Source organism: Anas acuta, chromosome 19 (genome assembly GCF_963932015.1).
Source record: "Anas acuta chromosome 19, bAnaAcu1.1, whole genome shotgun sequence".
Classification (NCBI taxonomy): domain Eukaryota; kingdom Metazoa; phylum Chordata; class Aves; order Anseriformes; family Anatidae; genus Anas; species Anas acuta.
Genome location: NC_088997.1, coordinates 9334348 through 9352592, shown reverse-complemented (window position 1 = coordinate 9352592; position 18245 = coordinate 9334348). Strand labels below are relative to the sequence as shown.

Genomic DNA, 18245 nt, shown 5'->3' with positions numbered 1-18245 from the left:
TGCCAGGCTGAAACCCCAAACCCGGACTTCACACCTCGTCCTGCCACAGCCTGCCTCAGGCAGCCCACTTCAGAAGCAGCTCAGAGAAACCCTGAGCATTGCTCAAGTCCTGCCGAGGCTGATGTTTCTGGAAATCAGCAGCATGCGGAGCCAGCGGCAATGACTTAGCACGGACCCCTGGCGGGTTTGAGAAATGCCTGTGAGAAGCCATCTGTGGGACAGAGAGACATGGAAGGATTTGAGGCCCCTGCACTGCTTCACCTGACACCAGCTGCCCTGCCGTGGTTTCCTGCCTGGTGGGGAAAAGTGTTTCTCTCGGCGAGGCAGCAGGTTGTTTTACACAAGAAAAAAGTCTTTGGGGTATCGTTGGCAGGCACAGCCCTGGATGCAGCACTTCATGGCTGTCTTGTGAAAGGTAGAAAATATAACCCACTTCACTGGTTAAGGACTGTATTCCTCCTCGTGGGTGGATAAGATATCTCTCAAGTGAATGGCTCTCGTATTTATTATGTCAGATTATACCACTTGAGTTACTGGTTCTGATTATAACAAAACTGGAAAAACAACCACTTACTAGATATTAATTTTATCTTACAGATTCTATTGTAAATGTGATACAGGCTGCTATGTATACTACAATCCTTAAAATAGCTCCATCTAAATGCAAATGTGGACCTCTGTCTAACACAGAGCTGAAAGCCTTCCCATTAACACACCAAGAGATAGGGGAATTAATTTAATGCTTAAAAATTCTCAGGGATAAGAGGAGTTTCTTCAGTTCGTATCTAGCATCACTTTCTCTTCATGACCAAAGCACCCATAGTACAATAATTTTTACCTTTTTTAAGCTTACCGAGGGATAAGGAAGTGCAATCTCTCTCTGGAAATGACTCGCTCAACTCTACAGACCAAAGTGCAGGTATGTTTACGCTTGGTAAGGGATGCCCAGGGAAAGATGAAAGATGAAGATGGCTACAGTGCAGGAAGGCTGTTGGGATTCAATTACTCATCTTTGCAAACTAATCAAAAGCAGAGATAGTGTTTGACAGCATTCATCTCTCACCAACATTTTCAATACCTGCTCTTCTAAGCACATCAAACACCAAGCGTCTCACACTATCTACCGTACATGCGTACACAGAGTGTGAGATACCAATTTCTCGTTGGAGGACTTCGGTGATCACTCAGGGGCACATGGAAGTCACTGCCTCTAAGACAGTTACTATACACACTGCATATATAGGTAAACCTGGCCTGGAAAGCAAAACACAGCTCTGCCTCAGAAAAATTCCCAGCATAAGCACAACGGCCTTGGAGCCAAGGGCTTGGGGTGCTCAGCAACCCCCCTTGCAGCTTCCAGGTTGAGGGGATGGCAGAAAAGAGGGGAAGGATGTCGGTCTGGCTGTTCTGTGAAATGTAAATGTGCCATGGGGAACTATTCTCTGCAAACACATCTCTGTTTTGATTCCCAGGTGCCAGGCAGCAGCAGGCAGAAAGCCGACACACAGGCAACTTCACAGCCTTCTGCTCCATTCTGGGAATTAAGCTCTTAAAAGTAGCTATAATCACTTCTACCAAAAAGCACATAGAATCATAGAATCATAGAATCATAGAATATCCTGAGTTGGAAGGGACCCTTAAGGTTCATCAAGTCCAACTCTTGACACCGCACAGGCCTACCCAAAAGTTCAGACCATGTGACTAAGCGCACAGTCCAATCTCTTCTTAAATTCAGACAGGCTCGGTGCAGTGACCACTTCCCTGGGGAGCCTGTTCCAGTGTGCAACCACCCTCTCTGTGAAGAACCCCCTCCTGATATCAAGCCTAAATTTCCCCTGCCTCAGCTTAACCCCGTTCCCGCGGGTCCTGTCACTGGTGTTAATGGAGAAAAGGTCTCCTGCCTCTCGACACCCCCTTACGAGGAAGTTGTAGACTGCGATGAGGTCTCTCCTCAGCCTCCTCTTCTCCAGGCTGAACAGGCCCAGTGCCCTCAGCTGTTCCTCGTACGTCTTCCCCTCCAGGCCTTTCACCATCTTCGTAGCCCTCATAATGAAGTTGCATAAATACTGAAGAAAAGAGCACATTTGCCATGCACAAACTAGGTTTGTTAATCTTGGTGTCTTTTCACCAGAATCCACAGAATCTGAAGTTGCTCTGCAATATTTTCAGAAAAAAAAACAGGAGAATCACGGACTTACTTGAACATGCATCTCGTCAGGAAGAAGCATCCACCTCATAAGCATACCAGGAATATCTGGAACAGACATCTTTGAAGCCATGAGATTAGAAACCACCACATCCACACGTAGAAACGTGATCGTGCACAATCTGGACAAGCAAAAAAAATACTCAAATCATTTCCCACAGACTTACACTCTGAAATATGTTCCTGTTCTCTGAATCATTTCAGAAACACAAATGTATTAATGACAGTTTGGTTGTGTTGACGTGATTGATAAGTTATTGTTGTACTGACAAAGCAGCAGTACTTCTGGATTTGGCCTCACACAGCACAGGTGGACCCAACCCCCAAAAAACCTCCAGCAGGGGACTTAGGACAAGGAGCTTCTGCTCTCTAAGGCACGTTTTACACCATACAGCACTTCCCATTCATTTCTTGTGGTGGGGTTCTTATTTTCTGTCAGCAGCAACATATCTGGCTGCGCTGAACACAACTGGCTACTGAATCACTCCAGTGGTTACCGCTTTTGCAGCTAGGAGCTCTGCAAGGTGCCAAAGCTAGCTCATCTCATAAATATGTACATACTTTCAGAGTAAGGAAAAAATTTCTTAAGCTGTTTTCTCTCTGGATCTTGTCCTGACAGTGCTGAGTATTTTCTGTGCAAGAACTCAGTGGCTGGATCTTTGGTGATTAATTGTTTTTTTGCAAGATGATGCCCTAAATGGCATAAGAAAGAGATAACTTTCCACAGCAAATGGATGTGCCTCAGTTCAGAGAACATTAAGGGTACAGAGTCAATGTTGCACACATCGAATTTCATTTGGCAAACTTAATGCTTCTGGCCTGACCTTTGATCATCAGCAACATATAATAGTAATTAAAAGACTTCTGAAATTTGGAAAAATGAAAGACTCATTGCAGATGTAAACTGATGAAGAGACCACTACAGGCCAGAAAGGTGGTGTAAAGCTCTACATGAGTCATTGCCATAAAAATATAATTTTCCCAAGCAGCTTTTGCTATTTCATGAACTACAACACTTTCCAATCTATTCCTGTAATCTATAAAAGCTTTATGAAATATTGACATTACTGCTGTTACTGATGTTCCCATAGTAATTATCCTCCATTATAATTAAACAATATGGCACAAAATCTGGTGAGGTTTGTTCCTGATAACTGACCTTTTAGACGAGATTTACTTTCCACTCTTACAGAAACAAACCTCTCCTTCTATGCTTTAAGAATTGCTGTTCTTCAAAATGTTACCAGGGACATTGTGTGAAAGCAGGATTCTAGTTTCTCTGGAGATTAGAGTTCTTTTTTCTTCCAACTATTTAGTTCAAATTACATCAAATTATGAACTGAAATTGAAAATAGCACTCCATTTTATACTCACTGAAGGTCTGATTTTCTAAATGGAAACCTATCATGGAAATCCTTACTAACCCCTACATTACAAATACTTGCTTTGCAACACAGGCAGGCAGCTTCTCCATGTTTTCCTCAGCTTTGGGCCTCACAGATTCCAGGTCTGGCTCTACTGCAGAACCAAAAAAAATATAAAGCTTTTCAAACAATCGTTACAAAGCACTCCAGCTTTACTAACAAGACCTCTTATTTATACCCAAGATCTAAGCTTGAAGGGAATCTTGAAACATTAGAAGTGGTTGGTGAGAGCTTGAGACGTTTTCATTGAGATCAGGGAGATAAAAAGAAGATACAGGAAAACCACAGGATGAAAGCTAAAGGAGAAAAGTAATCCCAAAATAGCTCTGCTTGGAGTGTTCTTCTGGAAGGGCTATTATACTGTTCAGTATGGCAAAACATCAAAGAGGAAATATTTCAGCCAAATCACTTGCGAGCTGAATTTCTCATCTTCTTCCAGATCATCAAAACTTGTTGGTTTTCTTAACGTGGCCCCTTGGTCAAATACGGAAGGGTAAAGCTCAAAAGGAGAGGGGCTTTCCTGCGTGTCCAACCTAGGAAATATGGGGACAGAGCCAGAACTGCTACTGATGCAGCTGTCCTTCCCCAGAAATACTGCTGTTCCTCCAGTAACTATTTCTATTTTCTATAGCATTTTGAACACTGCCATTTAACTGTGCAGGAGGGCTTCTCTGTTCTTCCCATTTGCCCATACATACGGGTCCCAGTCCAGAAGTGACTCTGTGCAAGAAACTACCCACAGTCCCATGCCAAGCCTCACTGGCACCTGCAGAAGCGTCGTTTCGTACTATGAACCTCTGATGGCTTCATGCCCAGAGCAGACACTGGCCAAACTGTCATAAATAGGATTTCCCTTTATTGCTAAAGATCAGTGGTTTTTCTTAATAATAATAATTAATAAATAAATAAATAAATAAATAAATAAATAAAGTAGATCTACCTGTGGCTTTGAGCATGTGATATTATGGGTCAAACTAAGAATGCAATTTCAGATTATAGCTCAGGACATTTTAAGAACTGGAATTAAACAGCTTTTCACCAGTGCAAATCCTACCTCTTTGCATGTCTGTTGCCTCCTTGTGTTCCCCACCGCCTTTCTCCCTTGCATCCCCCTGCGCTCACAGAGCAAGTCCTTGAGATTAACCACAATATGATTACATTTTAATTGAGGCCAGCTTAGTGTGGGGACATCCTTTTAACTCAGGAGGCCTCAATTCCACAGAACCATAATGAACTAATAATGAATGTGCTAAAGTCATTAAATCAAAATTCATAAAAGGGTGAATATTGCTTTCTTTTATAATAAAGCAATTAAAATCCCATATACTATAATAGATACTACTAAGGTGCACTAAGTGTTCTTTAAAGAGGTTAGTGTATAATGCCACCCCACAAGAATTTGGGGATCTTTTCAAAATAGGACTGCTGCACTATTAATAGATGATCAGAACTCTTTTCATGTCTTCTTTGGTTCAGCATTATTTCCTTTTTTAAGAAATACTGGCATGATTTCATTAGTAGGTTTTGTATAACTAGTTAATTATAATAAATCATGACTTGCAGTACAAGTAACCAACTTTCAAGTAGTGAAGCATCATATCATTATGTACTTCTTTTCTGTTGAGCTTCTTTCACTGTTCCTTTCATCATGACATCCCCTTCACATCTCTCACATCTTTGTTCCTTGGGGGTTAACAGCCCCAAATTAAGGTAGCAGAGAACACATGCCATGGATAAGTCCAACTTCTTATATCAGTCCTGACTAGGGGAGAAGCCATATAGGAAAAGGCATGTCCTGATTTACAACCACTTGTCTCTTCACATGGTGTTTTCACCACGGGAAATGCAAGTCAAGTGAAGAACCCTGCCTCATTTTCAGCGTGGTCCTCATTGCCACAGGTGTAAGAAAGCCAATTTAAAACAGTCACTGTTGAAGACAGGCCCCTGGGGAAGCTGGACCTCTTGGTACCTGCATGGCAGCGATGCCTGCTGCCCAAAGTTCACCTTCCCACAGGAAGAGCCCCTTCCCCGATGGGCTGTAATCCACCCAGGCAAGGGCAGAGATGAAACAAGCGGCACCAAGTGATTGGGATCAGACAAACCAATCAGTAGCAGAAACAGAAATATCACCAACCGTCTACTTGTGCCTGCGGTGCCAGATCACGTTGTCCCCTGAAGGCCTTTGGCCTCTGTTCAGGAAAAAAAAAATCATTACTGTGCACCAAATGGCTGGGATCTAAACACAAGACAGTTTATAGCTACTCACAAATTCACACAAGCAACAAATGCTTTTCCTTTTAACGACATAGTCACGAAAACCCAAGACTTTGAAGAGTGCTCAGGAAGGGAGACCGACAGAAAGCATGTCCCAGGGCAGGCGGGCACGTGTGTCTATATGAAAGAGAAGAACAGATTGGCAGAAAAAGAATTATTAAATAGTACATGGTGGAGCAGGAGATTATCTGGAGAACATGATATAAGAACAGACAGATTAAAGGAACACTAAATATTTATTACAAAGTCCTTCATATCATATGCAATAATACATGCCATAGCTGTTACTGAATAATACAGGCAACAGCCAGTTGTTGAGATTGCTCTCTGAGTTGGATAAAATAGAATTAGAGGCTTTTATCCACTGGAGACTGTGCACTGTTATACATAATAATCAAAATCACTCAGAAAAGACAGAAATAGTTCAGTGAACATCCTAACTACACAAGACAAAACCTCACATCCAGGTTACTGCAGAGGAATGAAAACACCCTGGACAGACACAGCCTCATTTCTTCCTGAACATCAGTGGTGCTGGAAGAGACAAGACCACAGGATGGAAGGAATTCAGCCCATGAGAGAGCAGAACTGTGGGCTCCTGGGGAGTGTGTGGGCTCTGCAACGGGCCGTGAGCCAATTTATTGTATGCTGAGTGTGGGGTAAGGTGCAGCGTGCCCTGGGTACAGCAGAAATTCTTCAGCTGGTTCTGTATTTCTGTACATGGGTTGCTACATGAGCACATTAACACAGTTGAGACAGCCTGACCCTGGAGTTAGCAAGGAACAAAACATGTTATTGCAACCAACAGCTTGCCTCGTAAGCCTGCTTTTCCCATTCCATGCACACAAGGTCCTTTCAGCAGGCAGAATGGATGCACTCCTGGATCCCCTGCATGCGTTAAAGTGAATTTACTTAAATGGAAAATCTCCCTGCTGTGGCAAACTAGCCGTTGACATTGACTCATGTCTAATATGGTATACAGAGGAAAGAAAACAGGATTGTCAAAACAACTAATCTGTCATAGTGCAGTTGCTTTGCATTTTCTTTGTCAGAGCTGGGCCCCTCACACTGGTTTTGTGGCGTGGTCAGCGTTCATCTCAACCAAAGAGGTCCTTCTCACTTGTGGGGAAGGGGAGGAAAAGGCTTGGAAAGAAAACTGTTTGGGGACTGGGACTTTATCACCAGGTACAGTGACTTTGTCAGAACTACTGTGAACATAAGCCATAATATTTAAAATTAAAGTTCTGTACTGGCTCAATTCCACAGACAGAATCTGGTTTATTGGCATTTAGCACAGTAAACCTTCCCCTCTCAGAGCACTATTCCCCTATTTCTTTTGGAGGTTTTGCACTGGTGGATCCCACTGGCACTGGCAGAAATTACCCAGAGCAATCTACCATGAACTGCGGAGAGCGTGGATCCCTATGAGTATTGTATTTCTTCCTTTCTCATACATACTGAGGAGAGCATAGCCGACTCACCGCAGGAAACCCAGGTGCTGAATTCATCTAACAAGCTGCTTAAAACTCTAAACAGATGTTTCTGTGTCTTTCCTGCTTCTTGAGCAGTCTGTGTGGAAACACCAGCAGATTTACAAAAGAACAGATGCATGAACCATACATGCTTTAGTACCAAGGCCTGACTCACTGGAAAATGGTTTATGACTATGCATATAATTTGAGCAATGTGCTGTAGGGAAAAAAAGATCAACCTTGTCCATAATGGAAAAGTAGATTGACCTGGCCAGAGCCATTGTGGAAAGTAGCAAAATTCATACTGAAACTGAAAATTATACCTGTCTTGATATGTTCCAGCTCCTGCAATGACTCATGAAAATGTAGATTGGGTATTTAGGCTGGACCTCATCCAGGGACTGGAGAGATGTACAAAATAACTAATTGACTTCAATGGCTATTTTATCAGGGTCCTTTCTTTCCAAGATTATGGAAGGATCACAAATAGACCAGCAAACACATTGAGAGCTATTAGAGCCCAGAAAAACTAATTCGTACTTACACTGTCTTCTTTATACTCTGAGAGCAGTGGAAATGGGCCATGGTGCTGACGGCAACATCGCCAGCCCCACAGCCCCCATGGTCGTGTGGTCATACTGGGCTGAAGAGCAGATGCTGGATTTAAATCATCATTCACAGAATTACGGCATTTCCCTGGTGTTTCTTGACCCTTTTGGATTTATTACTTGAGACTTTTCACACAATGTACTTCTTCTGCAGAAAAAAGAGTTGCACCATTACACCAGGATAGGATACATGTACTGGTGTCCCAGGTGGCCAAGTGGATTGGACTCAACTTTTCTTGTTGGCTTACTTCTTCACAAAGCTGGACTGTCTGGACTTTTATGATCATTCAAATACTTTAACAGTGGTTCTTAAGGTGAGTAGGACACAACCACAGTAAGATAAATCAGACATCAACAAACTCACAGCTCTAAAGTGGATTTGGAAAATTGTACATTTCAAAATTTTCCCTTCTCACAATCTGTCCACAGATCCTTGGATCTGTCATCCCAATATTGTATAAAAAAATGAACAGCAACAAACAACGACAAAAGAAAAAATCAAACAAACAAAAAAACCCTACCTGTTGGATTTCAAGAAACGTGGAGATGGAGGCTGAAGTCCCAAAATCACAAAGCTCCTGAAGGTGTGAAGCACCTGAACGTGTGGTCTTCTAGGTGGTTGTGTCCCAACTTACTGCCTCAAATGGAAAAAAATGAAATATAATATTGACCATAAGCACCAGAGAATTACAAAGAGTTTCACAAGCATCACACACACTGACGTCCCAGAACCATTTGCTTAATACAAACAAGACAGAGTTATTTTGTCAGGCAATGTGTGGTAATAGCAAGTTATTAATCCTTTCAACCTTAAATTGGATTTTCTAGGTTTCACGGACATTGCTGACAAGAAAGTCACTGAAGTTTGGCACTAGAGATTGTAGGAGAAATCCTGATCTCACAGCAGTACAGGTAAGCTCTCTCTTCGTGTCTCATGGGGATGTGATTTCACCTCTGCATGTCAGCCACAGAGACTTCTAGCAATGGTTCATCTCAGAGTTACCATTTCAAAGACTTCCTTAAACTAAATATTCCTGAACATTTATGAAGTTAGGAAGAGCTTCACAGCAAGCAAAGGAGACCTTCGCTTCAATTAAGTGCGTATTTATACCTACTGCATTTCACATGTTGCATTTCCTGACGAAATGTGTTCCATTATTTCTGAAATATTAAACATCAAAAGCAGAGCTATAATGCATGAATTATACAGTGTTGCAAAAGCTATCATAATGTCCAGGTTTTTTGGCATTTCAGCGTATAAATGTTATACCAAGGAGCTTTTATACTAATGGATAATTGCCTGCAGTGCATACTTAACCTTTGTCCACTTCAGTTGACTTGGTAGTGTTACCTACATACATCAAACATCATTTCATCCAAATTGGCAATGAAGGAAAGGCATGTGGCCAAATTCCTTCTCCTTTGCAAAGCTCAACTCCACAGGATTTGAATAGTGATGCAAATGAGAAGCCATGCCACAAACTAACAGGGCTAGACTTTAAGCCCACTCTACATATGCCAGGGGAGGTATCCTGAATTTAGGTTAACGGTTGATCAGATCCCATATAAAGTTGGTTACTGGACCCAAGTGCATTCCAATTAACTGCTAGTAAACAGTCTTGCCTGATGCAACATGTCTTTATCAAACATGAAGCTTCGTGAGAAAAAACATTAGAGGCATTTCATAAAGACAGTGCACATCTTCCTCAATGTGTAGCAAAGCCATGCTAACCTCCTCACTATGGGGAAAGAGAAAGATGTCCTTGAACCCTTCAGAGAAAAGAAGGATGGTAGGCAGCTAGGAATAGCCACAGACTCCAAACCAACTCTCATGCCTGTGCTCTGAAAAGAGAGATGCTGATGTTTGGCTTTGGCTTGGCAGCACGTGTGGGAGAGACACGGCCAAGCAGCCAGGGATGCTGCACTGACCACAGCTGTAGGGACATTGCAAGTAAGAAGTACTTTAGTCCCTTCTCTGTCAGGAATGTACTCTGCTGATTTTAGGTAGGGTAGTGGTAGTGTTGCCTGCATATTGCCATGCACATTGCCAGATGCACACGAGAAAGAGCCCTGATGTAATCTGACCCAGAAAGAGCAGCAGATAGCATCAACCAGTTGACATTCCAGCTGAGGATCAGTGCTCATCTGCTTCGCTTTCCTTGCTTACAGCACCGTCCTACTCTGCGTTGGCTGACGAACATCCTGTTCTCTCCATTGCTTCTGCAACCATAGCTACCTCATCACCTCGCTAGAACCGCCTGTTTCTGCATCACAGCAAGCACATGCTGCTTGTTTGCACTTTCAGCATTTTGTGCCCATCTCCATACCATTAACCAGTGAGCAAACTCTCACTGCAGCTGTCCCTACGCCATGTCTCACTTCTACCCCAACCATCCTAACATCGTACCTCCAAAGCAGGACCTTCCTTCCCCCTCCTAAGTTTTGATCCTGAAGCATTAGGCCATCCTTCTAGTCCTTGCATATAGCACCTATTATTGAAGGCCCACCCTTGTTCGTGGCCATTTCAGCAATGTTTTAGAATTCTGAGAGTGCTGCTATAGAATACGAGTAAGATTTGCAATCCAAACATCCCAAATCCATTAGAAAGCATTAACAGAAGGACTTGTGTTCTGGCTATGTGTGCCACTTGGCATTTGTCTCATGGTTTCTGTTACAGTTTCTCTCTCCATGAACAACGCCAGTCATGTGTTTATCAGGTACAGGCATGAGCTTCACCACCTCATCCTACCTATTCTCCCATTAAACTGCATATTGTAATAAAAAGACTGAGCTCAATCATGTTCCAGAAGTGCTGAGCAGCTGCTTTCTGCCATCCAGGACTGCTGCTATTTTATACATATCCAAACCTCAGAAGCAATCAGCCATTCAGATCTGTAATACTCATCCCTTCAAAATATCAAGCAATAGAACATAAACAGCAAGGATGCACAAGAATGTAAATGTAAACACTATTCTAATAGCAGGACCTCACTGCTGCTTTGAATTTCCCAGTAATAATCCCAGACCATTCTATTTCAGTCCATGAAAGGATAAGCAGAACAAAGCAAGAGAGAAGAAAATAAAACATCAGACTTCAACAGAGAAACAACCAGGCTGGAGTGCAAGAAGCCAGTTATGGATCAGACCATGCTAACCCCTTCTAAACCCTTTGCTGGGACTGTTCTTTGCCCCCCTTATTCCCTGTCTGACTTTGGGGAGGCCATGCAGTCCATGACTTTCTATAGGCAGTTTGATTTCTATCAAGCACAATTCATCTGTTCACAATTTCATTCCTGGCCTGGAGGCTGTGCCCACTTCCTGCCCTGGACAACAGGCACGATGCCACCTCTGAGCCCCACTGCAGCATCACACAAAGGGCTTCATTAGAGGCTCAAATGCTCAAGAGATCAAATATCACAAGAACGGGGCCAAACAATAAACAGGAAGAGTGATTTATCTTAGGGAAAAGAGCAAGTTTATGCTACTCTTAAAATGTGGTCCTGCAGGAAGCTTCTTAAAAGGCTAGCTGACTACCCGTGGGGGAGTTGGGAAGGCAGCTGCACTGCCTGGCTCACTAACATGGAAATAGTCCAAGCACACCCAACCACTCCTCTATACAGCTTGGTGTATGCTAGGGTCAAATTCATCTCGTAGCTCCCGAAGTGTCAGTGAGCTGCCTTGGCTCCCTTTATAGTCAGCAGAGCCTATGGAAGCACCACAGCAGTCCACCCCCCGCTTGCAGCCACTGTCTAAAACACTGAACTGAACCCTGGAGGGTCTTGTTTAGCTCCATCCCTTATAAAGGGACTCTAAGTGGCTCCTTGGAGTAGAGCAGTCATTCCAGACGTCCTCTGGCTGTGCCAGCAGCTTTACACAGGCAGCAAGCCCTGCTCTGCGGCCAGCCCAGCAATCTCACAAAGTGCCACGCAGCCAGAGAAAACAGGAGCTGAAGGAAAACAAATACATTTGATTACTGTCCAATAACAGTAAACATCGTTCAGAAATCTTTCTGCACACAGAGATTTTCAAGTAATGAGAAGAGACCACAAATAAGTGACAGCCAGAAGAGCCCTCATGCTGTTTCAGTGTGGCAGTAGGCAACTGGCATCTGCAAGAAGGCAAAATGCTCATGATCTGCCCCTCTCCTCAACAATACCACGGCTTCCGACCAACCCACGGTTAATTTGGGTTGGCTTACCTGGCATTTCAGAAGGTGATGAAGGTGATGGAAAAGCCCAGAACTGGCCCCAGGTCCGTGAGGTGCTGTACACCAGGCAGCACGCTTGCCATTACGTCTGGAGATGTGCCTGTTCAAACCGTCTGTGCAGAAGACAGGGAAGACACCTGCGTGTCTTCCCTGGTTTCGTATTCATCGGGGAGATGGTTTTCTTCATTTAAAAGGCTGGGTAACATGCTGCTGTTAAAGTGCACTTGAAATTCAGCAGGGTTCACCTCTTTCTGTGCTATTGCTGGCAGGAGGAGCACGGTGTCCTCCTCGATGAGCTCAGCAGGGCCGTGCCCACCAAGCAGGCAGCTCCTCGGGGCTGGGCAGGGGTCTGTGCTCCCAGGAGCCCACTTAGCACCGAGGGGACACGAAGCATGCACTCTGAGCTCCACACAGCGCTGTTTGAGATCTACATTCCCAATGTTATCTTTGCACTCTCATGAAGTGCAATTACCTCCTCATTTTGCAGCTCTTTGTGCCCATTTAATCTCTCCCATTTTGTTTCTGACATCTCCAATAATCCAGCCCTGACACTCCTTATAGATACTGCAATTACAATACAGAGCAGCCCCTGACAGGATGAGTTGTATCTTGCTTCCTTCCTATAACACTCAAGCCATCAGACATGGCTACATGAAATGGCAAAAGAAACCACCACTGACGATTTATATGGGTCCCCAGCAGATAGTGACAGTGCCATATATCTGTCTTAACCAATTAAATGTCTGGAAGCTACCCAGAATAGGGCAGCTGAGGTAGGATTTACATGTGTTTCTGCTTTAAGTAATAACTCAGCTGTGATTTCCCTTTCTTTTCTCCTAGGTCAGAGACTTGGCTATTGCCACCCTCCTGCCTTCCCACCCCATGTCGTACACTTTGCCCCTGAGGGAATAATCCTCAGCTTCTGGCAAGCCCATGACTGTAAGGTGCACAGTGTGAGCCATCAGAAGCAGAACAGTTCCCAAAATAGCCTTGATTTTTTTTTTTTCTTTCTTCAGCTATCAACAAAATGGGCCAAGGAATTAGGAACACCTTCTGACTGATCCTGAGGATAATTAACTAACTTGCAGAAAACACCTCCTCACACTAGAAGGCAAAATGAGAGATCCTTTCTGTTCTCTCTGCTGTTCTCTCCCAGCTCCCGGTATATGTCAGGATATTCTTTTTCTTAGCCAAGAAACTATAACCTCCAGTTGCTCCAGAAGAATCCACACCTGACTGTTGGCTGACTGTAAAAATCAAATGGGCCTCATGGTAGCCCTGAAAGCTAAAGTATTTTAGGGCCTTGTATCTTCCTTCTACTACTTGCAGCAAAAGCCAACCCCAGCAAGTATATGTACAGATTCAAATATAAAGGGCTCCCGATCTCTGGTGTCAGTTAATCCCCAGCTAAGGTGAGATCACAGAAATAATTGAATCCTGCCAGAGCAGGTTTGATTTGTAAGAGGGCTAAAGGATTTAGGCATTCCACTGCCACTGAGTTTGTTTACACCTTATTTATGTAACAATAATCCCATGCACTGGGATTTCCAGTTACCTGCCGGAATCAGGAGGGATTATTATTCCCTGCTGATGCACATCTTGCCTTTTCAGCTGCCTCCTCATTTTTTTGGGCTTTGCTCCCCAAGTGGGTAGTTTTAAACTCATCCTCCAAGCTGGAGTAAGGAAAGACGCATTCCTACCTGATCCGGAGGATTTGTGGTAAGACAAATCTCAGCCTTCAGCACTATCAGCCCCTGCAGAGCTTCGCACCGGAGCTGCCCTCGACCACGGGACTCACTCAGAACAGAAGAGCATCTCTAAGAGAAGACATCTCACCCTGCCTCACCCCTGTATTTGTCCCTCTGCAGAGCACAAACACGTACCAGCCCATCCCCTATGCACTGGGGAGTTGCAGAGAGGAGTCAGAGACCTTCCGGAGGGTTTCAGTGAGGGATTTTCTGCTGCAGCTCAGAAGTGTGGGGTGTGTGGCGGGGAGAGGAGGCAGAGCCCGACATCTGTTTTCAGCCAAGAAGTCACAGTCTCTTCAGGTGACCTTGAGCTCGTGTCATCAGCAGCACACTTGTAAAAGCCACTCCGCAGCAAGGATAATTAAACCAACCCACCTCACAGGTGTTTGGGGAGGCTGCTTCCAGCATGATTTGTGACCGTCACAGCACAGCATACGTGCAACAAGAGAGTGGGATCCGAGTAAGAGGAGCTCAGCTGAGATTAGCACCTCGGGGCCCCATCCAAGCTAAGGATAAGGGACTGTGCCTTCCCTTAAGAGTATCTAATCCAAGAAGATGGGCTAATAATCAACAGAAAAAAAGAAACCGATTACCCTACCTGTATCTGCTGAAGCTGAGCACAGGGAACGCCGGGTGCTGCCCCTGGGACAGAGCAGGGCTGGGGGGCAGCTCAGGGGAAAGGGGCTGGGGGGGCCGGTGGCACCAGGAGCCCTGGCAGCCAAGGGGACAAACCACACATTGGGGCACATGAAGCACAGCGCAGACAGCCCCAGAGGGGATTCTCCTGCTGCATTTTGTGCTGCTGCAGCCTCGCCTTGAGCATCATGTGCAGTTCTGGGCTCCCCAATATAAAAAGGTCCCTGAGGTGCTTGAGCACGTCCAGAGGAGGACGGCAAAGCTGGTGAAGGGGCTGGAGGGCACGTCCTGAGAGGAGAGGCCTAGGACGCCTGGGATGCCCAGCCTGGAGGAGAGGAGGCCGAGGGGTGGCCACGCTGCTCCCTGCAGCTCCCTGGGGAGGGGAAGCACAGAGGCAAAGCTCCTGTCCTGTGTTCCTTAAAACTAGGCTAAGTATTAGTCTCGAGGAGCTAATGAATAGACACTTGTAGCATACCCAGAAGATGCACAGAATGTATAGAGTCAGTTAGTGTAAAGGAAACCTTCAGTATAAAACACACAAGACCATATTCTTCTTCAGAGGGATGCACACTAGATGAATTTGTTGCCAATATTATGACTGGGCTAGCTACACCAGCGTGAAGTTTGCTTTCTTCTCACCCTCATTATAGTCCAACAAACTAATCCCTTTATTGATGATATAATGTGCATCCCTGTGCTAACAAATTATTTGCTGTGTGCAATTGATTTCTACTGCTGTAATCGCTACACACAAATATCTTCTGTATCATTGCTCTGCAGAAAAATATGCTTTCCAGCAAGATTATATAGAGTAACAGACAGTGTGATTATTCAGCTTCTATAAAGTTATCTATCTACTTAACCTCTGCACAGCCTTTACAGCAGGTTTATACAGATATGCTTCAGAAATTTATCCACCTACACTTTGTAAAACACCTTGTTAAACCATCTTCCATCTCAGTGTGAGGATGAACTTCCAACTCCTTCACAGAGAGGGCTGTGTCTAAGACTAATTGCTTAATTTAGGAGAGCAAGCCAGCTTCCCTTTTTACCAATATTACTCTTCAAAGTGAATTTCACACAGGTAAAAGTCTTAAATCAGCAGCTCTGCGGACTGGACTCCTTACCTAAATAGAAGCTTGGCAAAAGGAGCAGCGCAGCTTTCCTCTGTGATTGAAATCTGAGTGCAGCTGAAGTTCGTTTGCACCCTAACACCACCTCAGATCTCAGATTTTACACTGGGACTATGGAGAAGGTGTACAAGTTAATAAATGACTCCATCAGCAGGCCGTTCTTGTCCACTAGGAAGCAACCAGAGTTCCCGAGTGCACTCCACGACTTTCAGTGCTTTTGTCCCGCTGCTCCAAATGAATGGGTACCCTCAGCCTGCTGGCTGGGGTCAACGTTTGGTCCATGGGGAGAATTAAAGGAAATAAGGGAAATAAGCAGAAATAATCAGCCCCTGGGTTTGAAGTGAGGACATGAACGTTGCATCCCTTGCACTTTGTCCAAGCTCACCTGCTTTGCTCGCTCCACGATGACTCAATGTAAGTAAAGGTTTGCCGTTAGGCAGCACTTCCCTCCAGCTCTCAGGCACAGGGGTGGGTGATATCAGCCTTCTGATCACGCTGAGCCTGGCTCTCAGGCCTGCTCATAGCAATTTCACTGCAGCCACAAAGCAAAAAGGCAGCTGTTGCTGTGTGACATTTCTATAGATCTCCAAGGATCAGCACCTCGGCTGGCAGCATCAGCACAGACAGGATGGTTTACTACGGCTGAGGATCCAGCCCCTGTTGTTTATCCTGTTCTATAAAACTGTCTTGTAAAGGTCGTTATTTGTCCTGCTTGCATTTGTCGCGAGGCCATTTTGCTCCACTGTTTTCAGATGTCACTGATAAGCACTCGTGCCTGAAATGTTTCAGATTCACAGCCCCTAGATACTCCCAGGTACAACAGTTACACACCAATCAACAGCAAATGCCTTTCAATCACAAGAAGAGAAGCGTTTCTGCTGCATTATGCACAATTACGTGCTCAACTGTTATGAATAACTCTGAAGCTCCTGCTCTGAGACTATTGCAACCATATGTGACACTTGCTCAGCCACTTTCCGCTCTTCTCTCAGAAAAGGCTGTGCAGGAGAAACTGCTTCACCCTTTGCCATTGCAAAAAGAGCCATTATTTAAAGCAGCTACAGCCAGAAGGATTCTTTTGTCCCTGTATAAGAGGTAAGCCAGCAGTTCACCTCTGAAGCAGCACACAGAACCTGAACCAGGATCACAGTGATGCAACTGGTCCAGAGTCAGCCAGCAAGGCAAAACCAGCAGAAAATCTACGCACATGCAAGTTTTTAGGTGAATTTGGCTCAACGCGAGTACACTAAGCACGGGGAGGGATGGCAATGGGCATGGCACTGGCACGTGGTGACAGCCCTCACGGGGAGCCACAAGTTGGAGGAAAGGTTGGGTCTGGGAGGCTCCTCGCACCTCCTGCTGCAGCTGCGGTGTCACCAGGAGCGCAGCTGCATTGGAGGGATGGAGCAAAGCCTTGAGCACAGCCTTGAGCCCATCCCAGCTCAGTGCAGGCACTTCACCATGCACTCACCTCTTACCCACTGCAAAGCCTGGAGGACTATTACTCGTGAGCTGCACACACACACCCTTCCTGATCAGCCCTCTCAACAGGAATAAGAGCAATCTGCACCCGGAGAGAAAAATGGATCATTCTCCCCCTTCCACCCTCCCCCTTTCTTTACACATGCGGATGATGAGTTGTGTGAGCAATGTATTTTTTGCTTCTAATTTTAACATGTTCAGTGATGCATTTAGGACAGTGGTATGTACCTGGTAAGCAGTACACACATGCTCACATACTCTGCTTGTCTGACAACAGAAGACATCAATAATTGCTGAGCCTGTGAGTAGGAAGTGTCTCTTGAAAGGAACTAAGAGACCTTGTGAGCACTAAGGAAAATAAAACACAACTTGGAGAGACAGTAACCTGACAGCTTCACCATCCAAAAATGTCTTGCAGACTCCTAATTGCACAGATTGCTTCTGATTACATCAGGTAGCACCAGGAAGTAGGTTACTCTGCAGCACAGAGAGGTGAATTCAAACTGTCTTTGATCAAGACTCTGGTTCACCAAGACTCATTTCTGATAGAAAAATCAGAAAAATGTGCATCATTACATGGCAGCACCATCATCAACGTGACTGTTTCATCCATATTTATCCCTGCTTCAGGTCCTGCTGCTACTTCTGTGCACTAGGAACACACATCTGACTCCCAAGGTTGTGGAAACAGACACATTTCAGAGATCTGGTTCTGCTAAGGCAAGAGAAACTTTTAATCTTTGTATGTTTGCCTTTATCCAATATAATCTACCAAACAATGGCTTATTTTTAACGAGACTACATATGCCCTCCCAGCACAGAGGTTTCAGAGACTGGAGAGCTAGTGTACAAAGTTAGTGAAAATATACTGGTAAAAGCATGTGGAGCTGTGGGGTTGTCATTCCTCTTCCTGTGGGACGAGGGAAGAAAACGAGAACATGAAGCAACAAAAACATTGTATACTAAGTCCTGAGAGAGGATCTGGCCTTCATACACCTTCAGGTTTAAAACTTAGTAAGGCTGGGATATAGTTAGGAGAAAGGTAGGTGCTTACC

General features: G+C 44.7%; 1 long non-coding RNA gene across 6 annotated transcripts in view; it reads right to left on the bottom strand.

Annotated features, from left to right (window-relative positions):
- LOC137842222 (uncharacterized) overlaps positions 1-8637 on the bottom strand; it is a 37248-nt gene extending 28611 nt beyond the window's left edge. For 3 of the 6 annotated variants that reach the window (XR_011088964.1, XR_011088961.1, XR_011088965.1), the window contains exons 1-4: positions 8506-8631; positions 7921-8132; positions 5897-6021; positions 2199-5819 (exon numbers count right to left, since the gene is read on the bottom strand). This is a non-coding gene — a long non-coding RNA (uncharacterized lncRNA). Of the gene's footprint in view, positions 1-2198; positions 5820-5896; positions 6022-7920; positions 8133-8505 lie in introns of all 6 variants that reach the window. The other 3 variants (XR_011088963.1, XR_011088962.1, XR_011088966.1) reach the window with 3 other exon arrangements.
- Positions 8638-18245: the final 9608 nt, after the last annotated feature.